General features: G+C 29.6%; 1 long non-coding RNA gene across 2 annotated transcripts in view; it reads right to left on the bottom strand.

The window, feature by feature from the left end:
* Positions 1-9,251: 9,251 nt before the first annotated feature.
* The window catches only part of LOC105251014, a 44,680-nt gene continuing 31,409 nt past the window's right edge, over positions 9,252-22,522 (bottom strand). For both annotated transcript variants that reach the window (XR_003122577.1, XR_889166.2), the window contains 2 exons: positions 15,491-15,600; positions 9,252-9,670 (listed from right to left, as the gene is read on the bottom strand). This is a non-coding gene — a long non-coding RNA (uncharacterized LOC105251014). The remainder of the gene's footprint in view (positions 9,671-15,490; positions 15,601-22,522) is intronic.

Raw genomic sequence — 22,522 nt, 5'->3', positions numbered from 1 at the left:
AAATCCAAAGTATATTTTTTTTCTCTTGCGAGCAGTAGTGCCAGAAAGAGGACGCTAGCTCTCTGATTGTGTGTGTTTGAGCTGCATCCTCTTTTTGCATCACTGTTTATCAGTTTAATTTCTAACAAACTGAATTTAAAATAATTTATTCAATAATCTGGATTGAATTTATTCAATAATCCAATAATCTTGTTGGAATTCAGAATATTAAATAGACTTTTGAGATCAGATTGAAAAAGTTTTAGACGACTTGGTGCTGACGAGTTTAGTACCAGAAAATTTGGTAAATTTAACAGGAAGAAATTAATCAGATTCATCTAGTAATTCCTACAAGAATTCTGGTTCGTCCATTTTCCAACAGACATACTGGTTGACTCTACCAGAATTCTAATTAATGCAATCAGATTTTTTTCTCGGTGTACGACACGTATTTTACATCTTGTAATGAATTCTTGCGGATACGCAAGACTTGCAGCAAGACTTTTCAATTTAACGATAGAAAACTGGAATGCGCAATGTTTCGATAAAAGACAATCAGATTAGGAAAATAAAACTTCGAATGAAAATGTTTACATAAATACGATAGAAAGACAATATTCTCGTTAGTTGTTATTACGAGCCACCCATGGGATTTTCACCCCGGAGAAACAGGTGCACAACCGGTTTGAGATACAACGTGCAACGTGTTACGATGCTTTCCCCGTGGGCGCTCTTCGATAAATTCGCCCACAGGATCTTCCTTACGGGACACGAGAGGCGTGCTAGTACGCCATATCAACAGAAGTTCGTTTAAAGTGAAATTTTAGTGAAAATGCAACATCACAAGATATATACTAGAGAGGTACTTTATCCTCAGGGGCAAATTACGATCTCACAAGATATGGAATCAGTAGGTAATCATAGATATCGAATTATCGATCAGTAGAAGTTTATTTATTACATTATATTGTAGAGTTATTATATTATATTATATTATAGTTTTAATTAATAGATTATAGTCTCAATTTATATGCTTACATAATTCATTATTCATTATTTGATGACATCCTCAAGGGCTTTCAACAAGTATTGCGAATAATAGAGCTTTATTAGCTTGAAATGAGATTAATATTGTTTTGAAGTGTAATTCTATTATTTTATTAGGATTTCATGGAATTGAATATTATAATTTTGATATTTTGTGGCGATACCGTGGAATTTAATCTTTTTATATAAAATATTTCAATGTTATTCTATTATTTTTTAGATATTTTAATAAATTTTTATTAGTAAAAATGATCTTTTTTAATGATATTTTTCTTGATTATTCGATAATCCATATAATATAATAACTCTGATATATTATATATACCATATAATTACATGTTTTTATGCGAACTATTTGTCTTTAATTTGGATAATCTAATTAGATAATTTAATTTAGATAATTTATGTACAGATAATTTAATTTAGATATTTTGAAATCGTCCTTAATATGCAATGCATTTTTAAAATTTTGTTTTGCATATAATTGACACTGATGCATATTTTTAAATTGAGTGAATTGAGTGAGTATTTTTCACGATCTGAATATTTATTTAAAGTTATTGTCGAATTGTATTTTATGAGTAAAAGTATTGTGAAAAGGAGAAATGCAAGAATTTAAATAGTTATGGCAAAACGTTGCAGTATCTAACCGAGCTATCGGTCGCGACGTCGTTTCACTACAAAGTTTCGTGGAAATTTAATATTAATACGCAATTTTGTTCGCTGTCTTGTAGATACGAGTGCACACCACGTGTCTCCTAGAATTTAATATTTATATAGATATAACAGGGAGATACAAATGACGATAACGTGCTTCCTTCTCGCCTTCTTAAAGTGTAAAAGATATAGTACTGTGGAGACTTTTCCTGGTTTTTCTTATATTATTTATTATCTTCCAAACTATATTTCTTTTTAATTTAAAACAACACATATATGATCAACAAATATTTCGAACGATTAAGTTTTAAGTTTATATTAGTATTTTTAGAAAATATATCAAACATACGCGAATAAAAGACCCAACCGCACATAAAATGTGGTTTAAGTTTAATAAAGAAATCTTTATTTCTCTGCTTCAACAATAGAAATATCGTATAAGCAATTTCTAGATAAGCTTATTTTAACATATTAATAATAGTTGTTATTATATAATGTGTTAAATTTTTCAATTAAATGGTATGAGAAGAGAGAGGGAATTAGTGTGAATTATTGTTATAATCAAATAAAATTTCGACTTTTTTGCACTAATATAAAATTATATAATGTGTATCTTTTTCTATTTTAAAGATTTTCGCTCTTAAATTATAATTCACGACAAAAACTTCAAGAAATTTTAGAAAGAAATAAAATGGATATTCATGAAAATCACATGTAATGTGTTACATAACATACTTATATAATACATCAGAAACGACTTTGATCACCGCGCCTACGAAAACAACATATCTTTTTTTACATTAAAAATTATTTCGCTTTTTTTGTATCCATCTACTCAAAAATCAATCAAATGTTCAGAAAAGATAAATTTTTAATTTTTTTATAAACATTTTCTACAAATAAATTTTAAATGTTTTTTATATATCGATTTACTTTGTTATATTTCTATTACATATACAATATTTTAAACTGTGATTTTTATTAATTAAATATTTTTTTATTTAATAAAATTTCCAACATCTATAAATGTTCATAATTGAAATCACGAAAGGCAATTGATATATAAATTTAGAGGGTACTGAACTTTCTAGTTAATCAAAATTTCTTTATATCATTATATATAATTTCATATAACCACGTCATATAATAATCTTTTATTCTTAAAAATAATTTGTTTAGAGCATCTCTATCTCTATATATTGGCTATATGTCATGACTGCGGAATAATGTATGAATGCATTGAATTATCTTCAACCATACCGCTGCCATATCCTGTTAAAAATTCATAAATGATAATGTATTCCGTATTTTATGCATTACACGGAAGGAAAAAGGAATTAACGTGAAATCGTCTATATCAATGAAATACGTTCGTCATTTATTAGATGTTACGATATATTATCTTTGCCGTTCTATTACATTAATATCTCTAACCAAATGAATTTGCGTAAAATATTCAAGTTAGTTTTTTAGTTTAAAATCACTGAATATAATATTAATTTTGTATATAATATATAATATTATTATAATAAAAATATCTTTTATTTTAACATTTGACAAATAAGAAAAGATTTGCCACATTAGAACATATTTACAAATGGAACAGCGTAAGCTTAGCTTTCCGAGAAAAAATTAAGTTTTCATTCCATTTTTAGAATTTTATAACGTAACATAATTTAATGAAATAATAATTAAACATTTATTTTACTTTTTATTGTATTAACAGTATATATTCAAGGCTGAATAAATTAATGAGTATTATAACTATGTTTATGAGATATGTAAACTATGAATATGAGATAAGATAGATTCACAATGAATATTGCAAATTATTTGCGTTAATTTATTAATTTTAAAATTGTTCTGTGTATTCAATGTTGTTTTATAATCCTAAAAATATGTAATATATACACACGCATATATATTATTTTGTAAGTTTGATATCTAATTATAAATCCAATTGTAATAAATATATATATTTATATAATTATACATAATAAATAAAATATTGCGAAGAATGTTTAACGCAATTGAACAATATAAATAAATATATATTTTTTAAATAATCCTAAAATATTTCTTATTAACTTCTGAATTAAATGCAATAGTATTGGAAAGAGCATCACGAAAAACCTCATATGGGCGGTTGCGTTAAAGATCATGATCATTTACGTGCATTTTGTAAATCTTTCGAAACAGACACGCCCCGTGGTTGTTTCTTGTGATTTGTTTGACAAGTAAAACGTACCCTCGCAAGGTATTCGTTTGATCAAAATGTATTCGTGATTGCGAAAAGGCCTCGTGCAAGCACGCGGTATCGTGCGGATATCGTGAAGGGTGGATTTTAATGAAGATAAATACTATTGACGCAACCTACCCTTCCGCTATCGTTGCCTAGAGTTATACGTAATCATTTCATAATTTTGATCAAAATGTCTTAAATGTTTCCAACGATTTAGAATAAGTGTCATAAAAAAATTGCATAAAGAATTCACTAATCGCTAATCGCGTATATTTTTCAAATCTGTTAATTTTTCGAGAATATTTATATAAAAATGCTACTTGATAAGAAATCGATGAAATGTTTTTCTTATTATAATTGTTAATGCAATAAGTAGATTACAGATAATATATGTGTTTTATAATCAAAAATAAAAATGCTAATTGTGTCACAGAAAAACTATGCATTTCTTTCTATCAGCATACAAATTATAATCAAATATATAATCAAATAAGATAATTAAATAAGATACGCATGTTAGTTTTATATTTGTATACATTTTTTGAAAATTGCGCGACACCAATTAAAATATTTATTATACATATTATATTTGTTATACATATTATTTATTTGATTCTTTCACGAAAAATTCTCTGCTTGTCATAAGACATATATATTTTATAAATTCAGAAAATTTAATAATATATAAATTATATATATATTTAAATTTATATATATAAATTATATATATATATATATATATATATTTAAATTTATTAATAATAATAAAACTTTTTTATTATTCTTTTTATTGTTAATAATAAATCTTTAAATTCTGTAATTTTAAATATTTTTTTTATTTACTATAATAGAATTAAATCAACTATATCATAAAAATAGGATTTAAAATTTTTATCTTTTTTTATCTAATTCTTATTGAAAAGATATATAATCATAAATGTTTAGAATTCGCGCATTATTAAATACATGAAAATTAAATTATTGTTAAATCGTGCATGACACAGTTTCCAGAATATGCATGTTTATACTTTCTCTTTATCTACCTCTGTATTGGAATTTTATTGGAAATGAAATTGTGCTAGAAATAAAATAATAGATTATTAAATTTCATTAAAAGATATATCCACACTACGTCACAAGCTATTATGTGAACCAGTATCTTTCTGATTTGATTGATGTTTCCTGTATTTTAGCTTCTTACAAAAGATAAATCCGGTCCGTTTTTAAATAATCTCAATAACATCCTGTGTCCCGGTGGTACATTGTAATTATTGATAGCTACTTTTGCGGTCAGAATTAGCAAAATACACCAGTGTTACTTCCCAAGTTATTCGTGCCTCTTCAAAATTAATGGATTTGTTCATGAAACGTTGTTACTTATGCTCCGCCGCCTAGCAACCGACATTGCAGGGGAATTACGACGGCTTTTAAAAGGACGCACATTCGCATAAATAATTCATCGGATACGATTTTCTCTCTCCGCTAGACTTCGCGCTCGCCGCGACGGTAGCGTCATGCGCGGCAAATCCTTCTCAGGCGAAGTTCGGAATTTGTACGCACAATTATGTAAATACATTGGCATCCTCGATCCAGGGCTCACGTACGTGTTGAACTGCGGACCCGTCTAAATCTACGTGAAAGTTCCGCTTTCCGCGGCACCGAACGTACCGCTATAACGGCCGACTCAATTTCGCGCAAACTTGACAAATTGAGCGCTTGTCGTCTTGAGAATGAATAAATAATCATTCACATCCGAACTTTCTTCGAAAATTGAAGATGTGAATCAAATAAGGAGTTGCCAAAATGATGGATAAAAGGGAGGAAAAACAATTGATCTTTAGTGTTATTAAATCTATCAAATTTCTTAAAATTAAAAATATGATTTTGATTAAGATTTACGTGATAATAGCGTTATTAATTTCTATAAACTCATTATTAATAACTTCATATATACAGATGTTGTGTGTGTGATTTAGCCTACTTGACTAACAGCTTTATGACTTATGATAATAACTTTTTTGGAGAAAATAATTTTCGATCAAAATCTAATATCGAGATATATATATATATATATATATATATATATATATATATATATCAATACATATTTACTAACATAACATGTATGTTAGATTATGATATAATATTAGGAATATTAATTAATGCCTTTAATTTTTAAATAATATTATATTCTTTTTTTACACATAATATCATATTTAAAAAATAATATCATATTTTTAATAAAAATATAAATACTGGCTGATGGAGATTAAATTACATTTTCAAGCAATTCACTCAATATCAACTAACTTGTGCATACAACATCGAGCAAAAACTGATTACAGTAAAATATCTCGTTAAGTAAACCATCAATCGCATGAGAAACCAATTGCGTTTTTTTGAGTACGATCACAGAATCATTTGCAGCGTGATGCAAAGCCATGAGCATAACGGTTTCATCCGGGCTTCCTGTTCAAGGTAAATATTTAATGGCGAAACCGATGGGATTTGCTGATCAATGTAAACCCTCTTTCGCTCGTCCAGCTTCCGAGGCAAAAACCACATGTTATCTTTTGCTCCTTTTGCTGTTACGCGGGGGGCGGTGGCGAGAAAGGAACTTTAGGAAAGCGAATTCACCTTCCAATTTATTTTCCAAATGGAAAGTGCCTCGCCACCAAGCATCGCCGCTCTGATGCTTTTTCAAAGTTGGAAAGATGGAAGTTTATATATTTCACAAAAGAAATCGCTACCGATTTGAGTTCTTTTGATATTTCGACTTCGGTATGGATTTATTGTCGTTTCGACGAAAATTTTACGAGCATCTCTATTGCTAATCCTTCTAATTGATGGTATATACTTTATAACATACATACTGTAAATTTTAAGACCCCAATAATAATGAGCAGGACGCGAAAATATTTTACAAATGTATCGACAATGCATGATTTATCTAAACAGCCACAATTTACTAACTTAATAATTTAAAATTATTTCACTGGAAAGTAAAATGATTATACAAAATTTTTAATATCAAGGAAAACGCGTTTGGAAAGGTATGTATTGTTGGCGAAAAATGTGGACAAAATCACTCGGTCGGAATACACTCTCGATTCTTGGCGATCAAAAATGTCGGGACGATCTGGAATATATATCTCCTGAGAGGACTAGGCGTGACTCTCGTTCCCTAACCGCCACCGCGTCTGGACCACACGCGCTGAAAGAATATATGAGCGCCGTCGTCGCAGTTGCGGCTCGTAACTGCAGTCTCCTCTTGACTTCGCATCCGTGCTGCATCTCTGCCCAGACACTGATCCGAACAAATGGCACGCGCGTGCACGCGTTGAGGAATACTGAGCGCGAAATTCCCCGCGAAAATGCACATGAACAACGTCCAGAACGAGATCCGGGTACCGACATGTTTTATCCGAATATTCTTTTTCGAGCATGCTGTTTCATTAGAGTCGCGCTCTATATTTTCATTTTATCCCGAATCGGTCGGGCTTCCATTTTAAATGTTACATTTGTTTCAATCTTTTTATTTAATGGAGAAATGCGGTAACTGTAATTTAGAAAGTTTTACCTTTTAAATCTTAAATACAAATTATTTGTATTTACAACACGGCTATTACTTTTTTTTAGCACTGTAATTTCTTTAATTACAGTGAAATATTTTTAGTAATTACACATAATATAAATATTTTTAGTAATTACACATAATATAAATGATCTTAAAATTAACATTAAAATTAAAATTAAAATGTGTGATGAAAAATGAATGAATCAATAAATTTTTTTTCTATTAATATATTTCTATTAATATATTTTTTTTCTTTAATATATTATTTTCTAATATTAATTTATATTTTATTTTTTTGTTATATTTTTTTAGCAAGCATATTTTTTTTTGTTATATTTTTTTTTCTTTCTACAAAAATACCTATATATATTTCTAAGAATAAGTTATATTTCTCTGCCTAAATAATATGCACATTTTAACTATAATTTGTATGCATATGATTTCAAATTATAAATATTTAATAATTTAAATGATAAAGCGTGTATAAAGTAATTAAAATTACATAAGATAAGATCTTATTTAAAAAAAAAATAAATAATTTTACAGCTACCTAAATCACGAGAATATTAATTTTTTTTTGCAAATAGATTTTATGTAGATAAAGAACGAATTACAAAACGAAAATCATGAAACAAAATTAAAAATACAATATTAAAAATTTTTAAATATAAATTATTCTTAAACATATTAAAAATATATAAATTATTCTAAATTAATAATTTTTCTGTTTAAACAGGCAAAATATTTATATGTATGCATAGATATAATATATTATATTACGATAAAATTCTTTAAAAATTCGAAACATTAAAAATGTCAACCAGGTATTCTTATATTACGTAAAAATTATTACATAATAATTCCGTTTATGCGGATACGAACAGCGTATTGTGAATCATATTGCTTTTACTGCACGATTAGTTAATTAGTTGATCAAGCAGAATAACAGCTTAGCACCAAATTATTCAATATTTCCGACCGATCAAATCCACTAATCGGTGGCTTTAAAGCGACATGAAACGATGGTGAATCCAAATATGCTTCTGTCAATTAATCTATCGGAAATTACAACGTATTTGCGACAAATGGAAAACGTGTCTATCTTATTGACATTTGTAAAATATATAACTGTTACTATATTGAAATGTGTAACTATTAAATTTTATATAGAAATTTTTTAAAGATTTCATGAAACAATTACTTGCTAACACTTGTTTATGGACAATTTTTAATGATTTATGTAATAAAAAAAAATTATGTAATTTATCGTAAAATCTTTTATATGAAAAAACTCCATTACAAACAAAATTAAATTAAAATAATCAGTATGTGATTATTTTTGCTTTTAATGTATGCATACTATGAGAAAAATTGCTTGAAAAATTCTGTATTTTAATGTGTATTTTAAACGACTACTAAATTATCTCTTTTTATGTTTTGATAAATTTACTATTACATTTACTATAACAAAATTTTATTTCTATCTATATTTTAAATATTATTAAATATTAAATATTGTTAAAAATGTTAAAGTAATAATACTGACATATTATTTAATGTACTTATTTTATTTTGTTACACTTTTTTTATATTTTAATATTCTATTCATATATTTTTTCAACATTAAGACTTATATATACACTCAAAATAAAAGAACACCTTGAATATTAAAGTACACCTTGAATATTAAAGTACTAATCTTAGGAATTTTTAATTCTCTTTATAAATTATTAATTAATGTACCTGTGACATTTGGCGTCGATGACGTGTGTTTTGAAAGGCTGTGGGACGAAAGATCCACCATCTTGATGCATCACTTCGATATTGTGATAAATCGCAATTTCGCTCTTTTCGTTGGTCTGATTCGGGAAGGCAGAAGCGATAGACATGGAAATACCATCCTCAGGAAAGTAGTAATCCTCTTGCGGGCACCAAACTTTTGGTCTGGCGCACTCTGGTATCCTCTTAATCATTTTTCTTTTAATTTTATTCGTTCTCTCTTCAATGTTTTTCCTCGCGTCTTTTTTTATCGGACTTTTTGCAAATGAGTTGAGAAATAAGCTTTCGATCGCACTGTCGATCTATATTCGACGATGGACGGTCCGCTGCGTTCGATCAACCGATACACACTGGCTACGATTGAATGCTCACCTTCCGACAGGATTCAACTAAACACATCATTAGATTGGTAAACGACACAATTACGTTAACGATGAGAGGGGCCGCGGTGTAACAATTTCGATACGCCAGACTGAGCAGACAAATAAGCGAACACCCTCCCTTTGCTATTATCGGTGTTCGATCCACCTTGAAAATGAATTTGAAAAGACCGGTGGAATATTCGACAAAGAGATAGAGTGATGAAGAAGGAAAAACTTCTCAGGAAAGCGCGCGTTATCCGAGCTTTTGTAACGCACTGGACGATTCACGACTTTATGCAAAAAAGAAATTCTCAATTCAAGGATAAACCCCCTCTTGACTACGACCAGGAATTGCCAGTGAAAGGAAAATCACGACGGCTTTGAATTCTTGACGTTTATCACTGAAAATAGCCCGAAGGCTCTTTTATTGCGTGTGTAAAATGGTAAATGATTAGCTATATATTTTTAGAGCAATTACAATTATAATTTAATTATCTTTTAAATTTAAAATTCCACAAATTCTTGTGATTTCTAGTTTAAATAGATAATTTCATAATTTCTTGTGATTTCTAATTTAAATAGGTAATTTTATAATTTGCGATATTTATAATAATTTTTCCATCGAGAAGAAAAATTATTAATTATATTATTATTAGGTTATATTATTATATTATTATTAGGTTTCAATATTTTCTCTCTTATAAATAGTTACAGGTCAAATTTACGTTTTCATATGAATTGCGGCTAACTTTTATCATTTCAAGATTTTCAAGATTTTGCGGGCATACGTACAAAGTATTTCTCGTACAAAATTTTGAATAATTTCTCTCACACCAGCAGAGAGAGATCATACGTCGGGCAAGCGCAAAGTCAAATCCGCGTGTCAAGTTTGCGCTTTTGCCTTTCTTATTCGTTGCCCTTATCCGGCTACAAGATAAGCCCTCTTCGAGTTTACTTGACGCAAGTTCGTAAACTGCTCCTTCGAGAATCCATCGTGGCGGCGTTATCGGCCGCGTTATTCTTCCTCGACAGTATATGCGGCTTTGGCCCTTTTTTCTTCGCGTCGAATTCAAAGGAAGGCGTCTAGCAGAAGTGGAAATATGAACATGCACGCGCCTCAGTTTCGGTGTTACACGCGTGGGAATTGCAAATTTTAGCAGGCGGAAAGACGCAGGCGGAAAGACTCTTGTCTGCGAAAGTGCAACTGAACGCATCGAAGTAACCAATTGAAATGCTCTACGTTTCCTCACGATCCTTACGATGCCTCCACCCTTATGCCAGACGCAAAGATATAGTAGTCGGGGGTGAGCATAAAGTACGCGACGATATATGCCGCGAGGTGGGTGCGAATTTATGCCGTTATCCCGGCAATGCTACCGCCTCAGACCACTACGAGTACGAGAACACCGGCGAAAACTCATCGTTAAACGCCAGATATTTGGTAGAAACTTTATGGCGTATCATGCATATACACAGCTACGAAATTCTTTGATAGTCGCGATGTAAGATGGATCTCTTTGTTCTTAAGTTTCCGAGAAAAAGTCGTTTATAAATTTATAAGAAATGATAAGAATCAAGAATTTATTTGATTCACGCTTTTGATTATATTTGTAGGATTAGCATAAAAGACTAGACAACGATTTAAAAAAACTAATAAGTTATCTTACCACATATAAATTGATCTTGCTATAAATTTATTTATTTTGAAAGAAGAAACACGAAAAAAATTATGTGCGAACTAATAAAATTCGAAGATGTTCTCTATTTCAATGAAACTCAGCGATCTATCATCGTCAATTTTCATTTATATCTCTGACCGCACTCGTAATTTACGGCTGCAGCTGCAAACTGTCACGAATACATGTCACAAATAAATAAATCACTAGTGAACCGCGAATGAATTAAAAACTGTGATATCCAGTGCAGATTATGAATATTTGTGTCGTCAGAATTTCTCTTTATTTTTCAGCAGAAATATTTTATATAAATAAACAAAATAATAAGCAGATTCGAAGCATAAATAGTGGACGTATATGCGATATTTTAAATACTAAAATTAAAAATATTAATATTACTTTAATTTCTTATATTATTTTGTCTACACATTTATAAAAAACTGTATTTAATCGCACATTTTACGAATCAGCTCATCAATTTATCGAGAAAAATATATATTATAAAATATATGTTTAATATAATATTTTAAAGATATAACTTATTTTTCATTTATTTTTAATTTTTATTAATTTATATTTAATTTAATTTTAATTTTAATTTATTTTTAAAAACATTAATATTGTATTGATGTTGTTAATTGGACATAGTTTGCTTCAATGATAGAAAGTTTAAAAACTAGTTGACATACTAATTAATTGATTCAAATAATTATCAAATTTAAATAGTAATAAATTTAAATAGTAATAAATAGTAATAAATAGTGAAAATATATTTATTAATTTTTTTGAATTGTTAAGAATTAAACATAATTATATATAACTGTTGCAGTTGAAAAGGAAAAAGTTATATTATTATTATATAATATTAGTTAATATTATTTTTCATTTAAGCATTTATAAAATGTCAATTTTTTTTAAATTTTATTTTTACAAAATATATTAAGATTTACATATGTTGCATTGTAAGATTGTATAAATATAGATATTGTCGTTACAATATATAAAGTATACTACATGTGCATTTGCAATATTTATTAAATTGCGATTTATAATCTGTGACTGACATATTTTTATATTAATTATAGATCAAATTACTTATTAATTTAATAATTTAAACTATTAATCACAATATTCATGCAAAATTATATTTATAATGAATTTAAATATAAACATATTAATGAGATATTATTAATAATATAAATAATATATATTTTAAAGCATGTGTGTGTGTGGCCTATTTAAATTAAACGTGTTCTATTTATATTAAATGGTAATACGTATTATATATGAAAGTATCATTATAGCGAATTACTAATATATTAATATTATTTTATTACTATGTAGTAATTATTTATATATATACATATATATATATATATATATATATATATATATGTAGTAATATAATATTATTTTATTATTATAGTTAATAATCAATATTCAATATTTTAGAAATATTAGGACATTTGTTATCATTATTTAAAGATATAAAATTTTTATATGATTTATTTACATTATAATTAAAATCAGCATTTAATTAGAACATATATAATTAGCGCATATGATTGAAAATATGAAAAATTTTTATTTATTACAAGTATTACAAGTTACATACAAGTTTCTATACTTTTAATATACTTTATTTATTTTTTTATCTTTTTCTAAAGAAGTTTTTTTAGATCAATATAGCCGCAATATCATTTTTCTTTCTTTATTTTACTCGTCGACAAATTTCCGCAACATTCTCGTGTAGATGGAAACAAATTCTTTCGCAGATGCTCGGTCATCTCGATGTAGAGCGAACACAGAACATAGAGATGCACAAGCTTCACCAGTACGAGCTAACTCGCCGACCTGGACCCGCAGCTACGTATCTAATTATGTGTATCCCTTCGCGTAAATATGCGAGTGTTTGCGTAGACAAACGTGGTACTCGAGTTAACGTGACGCGAAGCGGGCAGGATGGCGGTGTGTTGGAAATTCATGAGCTTTCAAGAGAATCTAGGGATGAGAAACAGCGAGAGAGGGAGAGAGAGAGAGAGAGAGAGAGAGAGAGAGAGAAGGAATCAGGAGAAGAGGTAGGAGAGGAAGTGAGAGGGCTTCACAGAGGGCTTCCAGAGTTTAGGGAGTACCGAGAGGAAACACAAGGTGCGCACATTACACTTCCTGCTTCACCCAACATACTCTATCTATGATACGTGTGCCAGACCTAGCACAGACCAGTCAGATTAGAGAGACGCGAATACAAACAAGACGCAAATCTTGCGAGACGTAGAACAGATACGAAGAAGTTTGTATATCTAATTTACGTCATATTGTCATCTAACTTTCTTGCATATACACACTGTTATCATTATATTTTATATTTTACTGAGATTTTCTCTTCAAAAGCACATAAGACTACGGGGGTTGCAGTTCTAGAAGTATGTCAGGGATAAGTGTCGCAGACGGTTTCGAAGGACGAGGCGTTCCTTCCAGTTACAATGTACTTCTACATGGCGTAGTATTGTTCTTAAAAATTAATCCGCGGCACTTCAGGGACGTGTAGGAAATTCAGGAGAGCCGAGCCGCTGCGGTTGATCTAAATCTCTCTGATGCCTTGGCGAAAGTCATTCTCTATGCAGGATTGCACATCTTTCATTTATACATTACGTGTATTGATTATTAACTATTTTTTTATTAATATTAAATTTAAAGCGACTGCAATTAATTTAGTGCAAACAATTTTGTTTTAATTTTATGTTGATGAGCAGGTATATTAATTATTACTTTGACATAAAATCAGAGAGAAAGGGAGAGATGACACGTGTAACAATATAATATAAATGTCATCGACAAGTGAATAATTAATACGATGTTAAATTGATCTAAATTTCGCCATCCGCAGAAATCTGTGGGCGAATACAAGGATGCAATGCGACGATCCGATTCAACTTGCGCACCTGAATCTCTATATACATTACGTTCCATACATATTACGCCGGTTCTAGATATCATTATTAATTAGAGCGGAGAGTTGAGTCGAATTGTCTTCATCTACAACGGTGGATTTCTCAAAGACGATTAATTACCGCGAAGTTACATCTCTCCCGAATCTGACACTCTCTTACTTCCGATTATTAAGAACATCACGATTCCGCCCGACAGCCGTTACAGCTGTTACTAATATCACTCTTGCTCTGATGGCTTTTGCAAAGGATTCGTGACGATCCTTTACAATCTGTAAGAGATATTTCAATTATTTCAGGAAAGCACTCTTGTTCGTTTTCCTAGCAAAGGTAAGAAGCTTTTCTTTCTTACGCTAGGTTTGCATAATTTATTTCCGCGACGATTTCTTCGACAGTTTTAAATACTTTCGACATTGCCACTTTCATTCTACTTATACCACTTTTATTTGTATTTAAATTAATTACATATAATCGATATATATTAATTAATATCTTACAAATTATTAAATAATTATTAAATAATATTATATAAATTATTATTATTATATTAATAAATTATTAAATAATATTGTATATTAATTATACAATATAATTATTATATTTTTTTTATTAATTATTTAATAAATATATATATCAAAAAACATGTATATTTATTATATGGAATAATTTTTCACCTATTTTCTATTTATTTAAATAGAACTAGAAAATAAAACTAAGTCCAATTAATTTTGCTGAAGCCTAATTGCGCCTAAAGCGCTTGGCACTTTCTTTCGCATTATATATAATACATGCATAACTGCCAATAAAATCTCTCTACGAGTCGCAGCGGACCTGTTACACGTTAAACGATCGACATGGAAAAACCATTCGCGGTCGTGTAGTGATGAATACTTCGCTGCGGAAGGTCAAGTACCGGCGGCTTAACACGAATCAATGTGGCCGTACCATAAATACCCGATCCCTTTGCGTACGCGGCGTGGCTGCGGAATGTAAAGGGTGAGACGGGCAGACGGGTGGCTATCTCACCAGTCCGCGGGGTGCACTTCTCAGTCCCACTATCATCCCCCTGGAACCTCTGCCACCCCACTGGCATACGCCCCCGCCAACGATGGGAAATCTTTATGACGGTCGTGCGATCGCCGCATTTTACGAGTGCCTGGCCAGTTTACTGGCCACCACCTAACTATGTATGTATAAGCATACATTTCTATCTGTCTACTTACTATCGTCTCGTACCGTGCGCTGCAATAATGGTGTGAATGCACTCACGCAAATGAACAGTTCCTCCGCGTGTTTTGCCTGTCACATTTCTCACCTTGGTCCCGTTTTGTTCCTACGAAAATATTAAGGACTTTAGCTTGTTAGATTTAGTAGATTTCTTAACTTTACAATTAATTATCTACTTATAAGTAGAAGATAATTATATCTCTCAAATTATATTATGTATATTAAATATTTTCTAATTTAAATTAAAAATTTATTAATCTAATAGAATCTTTAAATTCATTAAAATTTTTTAATTATAAGACTCTTAAATTACTTTTTCAATGAAAAAGAGAGTGAGAGATCTCTTCATTTTTATAAATAAATACAATTTCATTTTGAAAACTTTACTCTAAAATACTTTAGTTGCTAAAAAAATATCATGCGATAAATATGATTGATATTATAGACTCGGACACGTCACTAGAATAGTGGAAATGTCTAGAAATATAGAAACAGCGGATCGCATAACACAGAGAAAAAATATAAAAATATGAATAATACGAAAAATACGAAAATATTAAGGACTTTAGCTTGTTGGATTTAGTAGATTTCTTAGCTTTACAATTAATTATCTGCTTATAAGTAGAAGATAATTATATCTCTCAAATTATATTATGTATATTAAATATTTCCTAATTTAAATTAAAAATTTATTAATCTAATAGAATCGAATTTTTAAATTCATTAAAATTTTTTAATTATAAGACTCTTAAATTACTTTTTCAATGAAAAAGAGAGTGAGAGATCTCTTCATTTTTATAAATAAATACAATTTCATTTTGAAAACTTTACTCTAAAATACTTTAGTTGCTAAAAAAATATCATGCAATAAATATGATTGATATTATAGACTCGGACACGTCACTAGAATAGTGGAAATGTCTAGAAATGTAGAAACAGCGGATCGCATAACACAGAGAAAAAATATAAAAATCACCAAGCCGTCGCCGTAAATATTCGTGTAAATATACGAATGCGCTCGGTTCACTGTAAACATTCGCTGTAACGCATAGTAATACAGCCAGAAACATCAACGTAAAGTTTAACATGACTATCGTTCTCTACAAATGGAGAACGTTGGGCGGAAGATGAGGAAAGACGCAAGATGGACGAAGATCCTTATTTATTACTCATATTCGTTTGGCGCATGTGAAATGTTTACGAGCAGTAACCAGTTTATATTTTCTTTACATTACAACATCAGTACACAGTGTTTCGCAGTGTTTGCTCCGCAAACGTTAATTGAGGCATTAATTAAGATATGCGCAAATTTAAAAAAGGTTTTTTAAAGGTTCTTTGACAAATTTTGTCCTGATTTTTTAAAATAAGGTATTGATTTTCTCGTTTTATAAAGTAGCATGTTTAATAGATTCTAGACCGAGAACTTTTTAATAAATATAAATAAATATAAGTAATATATAAGTAATATAGATAAATATAAATATAAGGAAGATTATCATCAAATGTTGACGGGACTATATCCAATGTATGATAAAAAAACAATAAGCGAGATTCATACGTACACATTGAGATATTATATGACTTGAATCGGAACATATTGCCAAATATTTTTGCTCGACTAAGCGTAATCCTGCTCCGGCTTTATACGACAGAAATAGAAAATTACGGCAAGAACGGATAGTAAAGAAAACACACAGAAGTTGTCGGTTGAAATCACAACGAAGCGTGGAAAAGCTCGCTGCTAAATCGCTTTCTGTGTTTACGGCGGAAAATCTACGGGTGGTTAAAAGGTCGGGGCCAAACAATCCTGTTGGTACTTAATAGATGAAATTACATTTTCTTGTGCGGTCTACAAGATCTACAAGATCTAACAACGGTTTTTCTTCCTCATTTCAACCCTCGAGGACACGCGCAACCTTGATCAAGAAGATTAAGCTTCTTAAGCTTAAGAATTTCTAAGAATAGCGCAGCTTCCGACCCCTGGGACGAGAATCACCAGCAGAGAAGAGATTTCTTTCTTTAGTCTCAATCTAAAGACATTATTTCTCATGGACGAGGCAATAAATGTTTACATTTATACACTGCTATCAATTTGTGCAGCAACTTTATGTATGAATACAACATATATATGTCTTTTTTTGTATGATGTCTAAAAATTATAGCTTGTTTTGTATGTGTTATTGCATAGAAATTCATTTATCGAAAATGTTTCTTATTTTTAAGACTTAAAATATTAAAATGACATTTATTGAACGTTTTTCTCTCTTTCATTTTAATAAACTTAACTATTAATTTTTAATTAAATTTAAATAATTAAAGTTAATTATTTAAATTTATCTTAGTAATTTTTAATTACATTTATAATTATAATATATTATATAACAAGAAAACAATATTTAGTTAATTTATATGTTTTGAAATTAATATATTGACACTTAGTTTTCAATATTAATTAAGCATCGATAAAATGATACATATAAAGTATGCTGACGAAAATTATAACTAATTATCAATATTTATTTTTATAACTTTATTTATTAATTACTTTTCGCGAAAAGATATTTTTCTGTATCTCCCTATTTTTTCACGCACAATAAGATCCTCATATAAATTAAAATAAAAAATATGTTAGAGGAAAAAGATTCGTGTAAAGTGTATTCATTAAATTTTCAATAATTGCACACGTGGCCATTTTAAATATTGCGTAATAAATCTTTAAAAAACCTTAAACTCGATGCATTAGTAATGTTCGGGAATGCGCCTCGATTAAACTCCAACATGTGCGCGTACATGTTGATACAACATTAATGCATCACGTACAGTTTAATCCATTATCCCGCTTTCCGTTACATCCTCCTTGATCTTGTTCTTGTCCGTTATCTGGATCCTTAAATGCTTTCCGGAAATCTTCCTCCGCTGATGGCTCTTCGATGCAGCTAATTTTCCGTGTAATTAACGTTCGAGTAATCATCTTTAGTACATTGACAGTGAAATCAGAGATGGAGTTCTACTTTACATGATAAATACATAACAATCATGTAATGTACTTTTTTGTGATTTTTAAAACAATACTAATATTTTTTTTAGAAAATAAAAACATGTACTTATCAATGGTAATTTGCAGACATTAAATTTAGATAATCCTAATATATTATTGGTTTTAGAATATTATCGATACATTAATAATTCTCTCTCAGCCATCTAGAAACAGATAATAAATTTTCACCATATATAGGCAAGATTTACGAGAAATCTGAGACATCCTAGCATGCAAGAAAGTTTACTCTACAATTTCGCGCTTGCAAGTTTGCGAGTTTGAAATGTTAAGTCGTAAGATCCACCAAATTAATCATCTGTTTCTTCCGATAATATTAATTATTAGATGCATTTACTGTTAGCATCAACGCGGAAAACAATATATATAGTAGCTACAACAAACATAAATTTTCTTGCAAGACTCAGTTATTTTATATTCGAATCGCAGTATCTTCTAAAAAAATAAACTATGCCTGAACCAATCAATATCTTTATTAACTGACATAAACTGTAGAAAACAAGAAAATATATTTATATATTATTGTGTATTATTAACTGACATAAACTGTAGAAAGCAAGAAAATATATTTATGTATTATTTATATATTGCTAAATTATTAATTTATTTATTTTCAAAAAATTGTCTTAATCAATATGTCTAGATCCATTTTTACGGCTGTTTAGATTCAAATTTCCAATATAACGTTAAAGACACTTCTATTATGCAATCTGAGAAAACTGCCGCAATATTATTGCTCCAATATAGCTATTTCATGTGAAATATATATCACATTTCCATAAGATAAATTTTGTATCTTCTATTGCAAATGTTATCTAAAATCGCTGCATCAATAGATACAATTTGCAAAATTCTCTGTCGTCAAAGACGCTGTTGAGCTTTGATTCCGATTCCGATTGCATATTACGACTCTTTATCATAAATATTTAAAAAGATAAGACGGGGAAAGGATATTGTGGGTAGCAGGTGGCCGCGCTTTTGCAATGGTTGTTTCGGTGATGAACTAATACATAAATAAAACCGTTCTTCAGGCTCGTAAAGCAACAGATATAACCGGGAGCAAAGAGTTTTCTATTCGTGTAGAATTGTATCCGTTTCAATCTAGCCCATTCTCTCATACTCGCGAGAAATTGCCATTTGTTTTAATGTTCTTCTTTCCACAATTTTCCTTCCCTCTTCTGTTGGATAAAATAATCTTAAATAAAATTTTCAAATATCCGATTGTGAAAAGAATTGACTAATTTAATCATAATTGCATTATTTCACATATATCGAAATGTATGATAATAATATATCGTTTTTCTTCATATTTTTTATACATATAAGTCTACATAAATATACTTTTATCATGAGCTATTTATTATTTATAATTAAAATTAAATTTTAAATGAACTTTAAACTTAACAATTTAAATTACTTCTTGAGAGGGAGAAAATTTAACAATTACGCATGCAATAGTATTTTATTTTAACAATATAAATAAGGAAAAATTTATATCTTAATCTGCGTTTTCTTTTTGTTTCATTAATTACAGAAAAATCTTTGTAGAAGAAGCAGCTCTCAAATTTTATACAAAAGCATGAATGGTTACACGTAGCTTGCAGATGTTAGATATGTATCATTCCATGCACCAATATACTGCGTTTGGGAGTATATTAAAGCAGAACGGCACGTGCTACAACTCGCCGAAGATAATGGACGTTACAGGGCGTTATACAATAGTACCCGTAGTGCATGCAAATTTGGTACACCCAGTGTCATGGCGAGCAGATAAGCTAGCCATAGTAAACGTGATATTATGGGACGTACGGGTTACATTAAAAATAGTGTTCATTGGTAAAATTATACAGATACAAAAATATCGCGGCAAAATTACACACATGCGTGCAAGAACATCGCATGATATTGAGATACTCCACAATGACGAGTTATTTTTTTTCTATGAATTTTCTATCATTATAATATACCATACTTTTATCTAAGCGATTTCTTTTTTGCTGAATAAAAACTATTCCTATCAATAATTTTAGTTACAATGATAAATTATGATGATCAGCAAAAGTAAGGAATTTAATAGTGTTTTTCTTTTTGAGAGAGAGAGAGAGAGAGATTATTATTTTTATTTATTATTATTAAATATTTATTTGCTATAAGATAATTTCATCTTTTTCAGCTTGTCCTCGCTTTTTTATCTCTACTTGATGGTTTTTGTATTAATTATAAATTCTTTAATATCGGATTTTTTCCAAGATAAATTACATAAAATTTACTAGCAAAAATGAATGCTGTAACTAATGTTTTTTTGTTCATACGAAACATTAATTATTTAACTATCTTATATTTGATATATGATGTATTGTTTTACATTTTTATTTCTTAGCAATAAATTCGCAAAGATTTAGACAAGTATATGTAAATAATTTTCTCATCCTTTAAAGTGTATTCAAAAAACATATATTTATAATTTCTTTTCATGTATGAAATAAATTCTCTCTCTCTCTCTCTCTCTCTCTCTCTATATATATATATATATATATATATATATATATATAATATATATAACATTTGTTTCCCGAGATTGCAGTGGTAGTTATCTCTGACTTTAACTATTGAATAGTTTCCTGCAAAATCCCTTGAATACTAAACGATGTCTGTTTATTTATTTACACAGCTTTACTAGCCTTGTCTACGAAAGGAGACACGTTGCCGAAAGGCGGTGGTTAGAACGAACTAACCGGATAGTAAATTACTAGTCCGGAAAATTCATATTTTTCAGCATATATGTATGCCAACACATAGAAGCGGTCATTATGTAAATAATTCTAGTCACGGTACCGCCATAATTTTACGTATTCTCTGACACCGCGCGTTCCTCGTAAATTCGTACATAAACATTTACTGCATCCTCGAACGATTTTAACGGCCGTAAAATATGCGATAGCTGGAGGAGCTGCTTCCGTCCGAGAAGTTGCCATCCAGCAATTGAAGAAAGCGATTACCACAAATTACTACTCGTATAAGTCTGATTTCCTTTTCCTGCTCGTATACATATGTGTAGGACATGAGAAAAAAAAAACAGGGAGACGATATCGCGCAAGATGACCCATACTCATCGGTATCTCTCACGAGGCCGATTCAATCGTTCGTAATCGTGATTGTTGGCCCGCATCCCCAATCTCGACTAAAACTCCTTCCCCGATCACTATCCTTCGTTCATTTCTCTCGTAATCCTTCCCAATCTGTCCGTCTGCGATCAAACGATGATTGCATTCCGAGACTACGACGCGGAATCAAGTCACGTTTCAAAATCCTCTGTCGGTTTGTGGAAGGTTTTTGAGAGGCGGGACATGATTCAAAGACACTGAATTCGCTTCATGTCGGAGGATTACTCGGTATTTGTAACCGATCTGATAGATATTTCAAATTACACGAGTAATCGAATCGTTGCGTATCGAAAAATTCAAGCGAGGACTTTGATTGCGCAATTTAATTCGAAAATTAAATGAATTCCTTTAACTAAATTTAAAACTTTATTTTCTCTAATCGTTATTTTATTCTAATAAAAGATTGTGTAAAATATTTTTTAGAGATTACACTTTTAATATTTATAGAATTTTATTCCAAGAAAAATAACACTGGTCAACACTTCAATTTTTTCCTGACATTTAACATGTATTATAGGTTATATCTAAGGCACTGATTACGAAAAAAATACTAGTTTACTTGTATCAGCTTTACTTTTTTTTATTTATAAGATATTACAATTAACAAATTCTGAAATAGATTTTCGATATTTTTGAAAGATGTATTCGCCACAAATGTAACAAAAACTATCTGGATTATGTAAACAACGTCTCCGAGTCGAAGACATATCGAAAGTTAAAAAAATAATAATTTTGAGTCGAGTAAAACACAAAAAACTGCACGTGATGTCTAAAGGGGGTAGTTTAAAAATATTAAAAAACAAGAGCTG

The sequence above is a fragment of the Camponotus floridanus genome, unplaced genomic scaffold (assembly GCF_003227725.1).
Source record: "Camponotus floridanus strain SB8 unplaced genomic scaffold, Cflo_v7.5 scaffold17, whole genome shotgun sequence".
NCBI lineage: Eukaryota > Metazoa > Arthropoda > Insecta > Hymenoptera > Formicidae > Camponotus > Camponotus floridanus.
The sequence above is the reverse complement of the archived record's forward strand: the minus strand, read 5'-3'. Positions and strand labels throughout refer to the sequence as shown.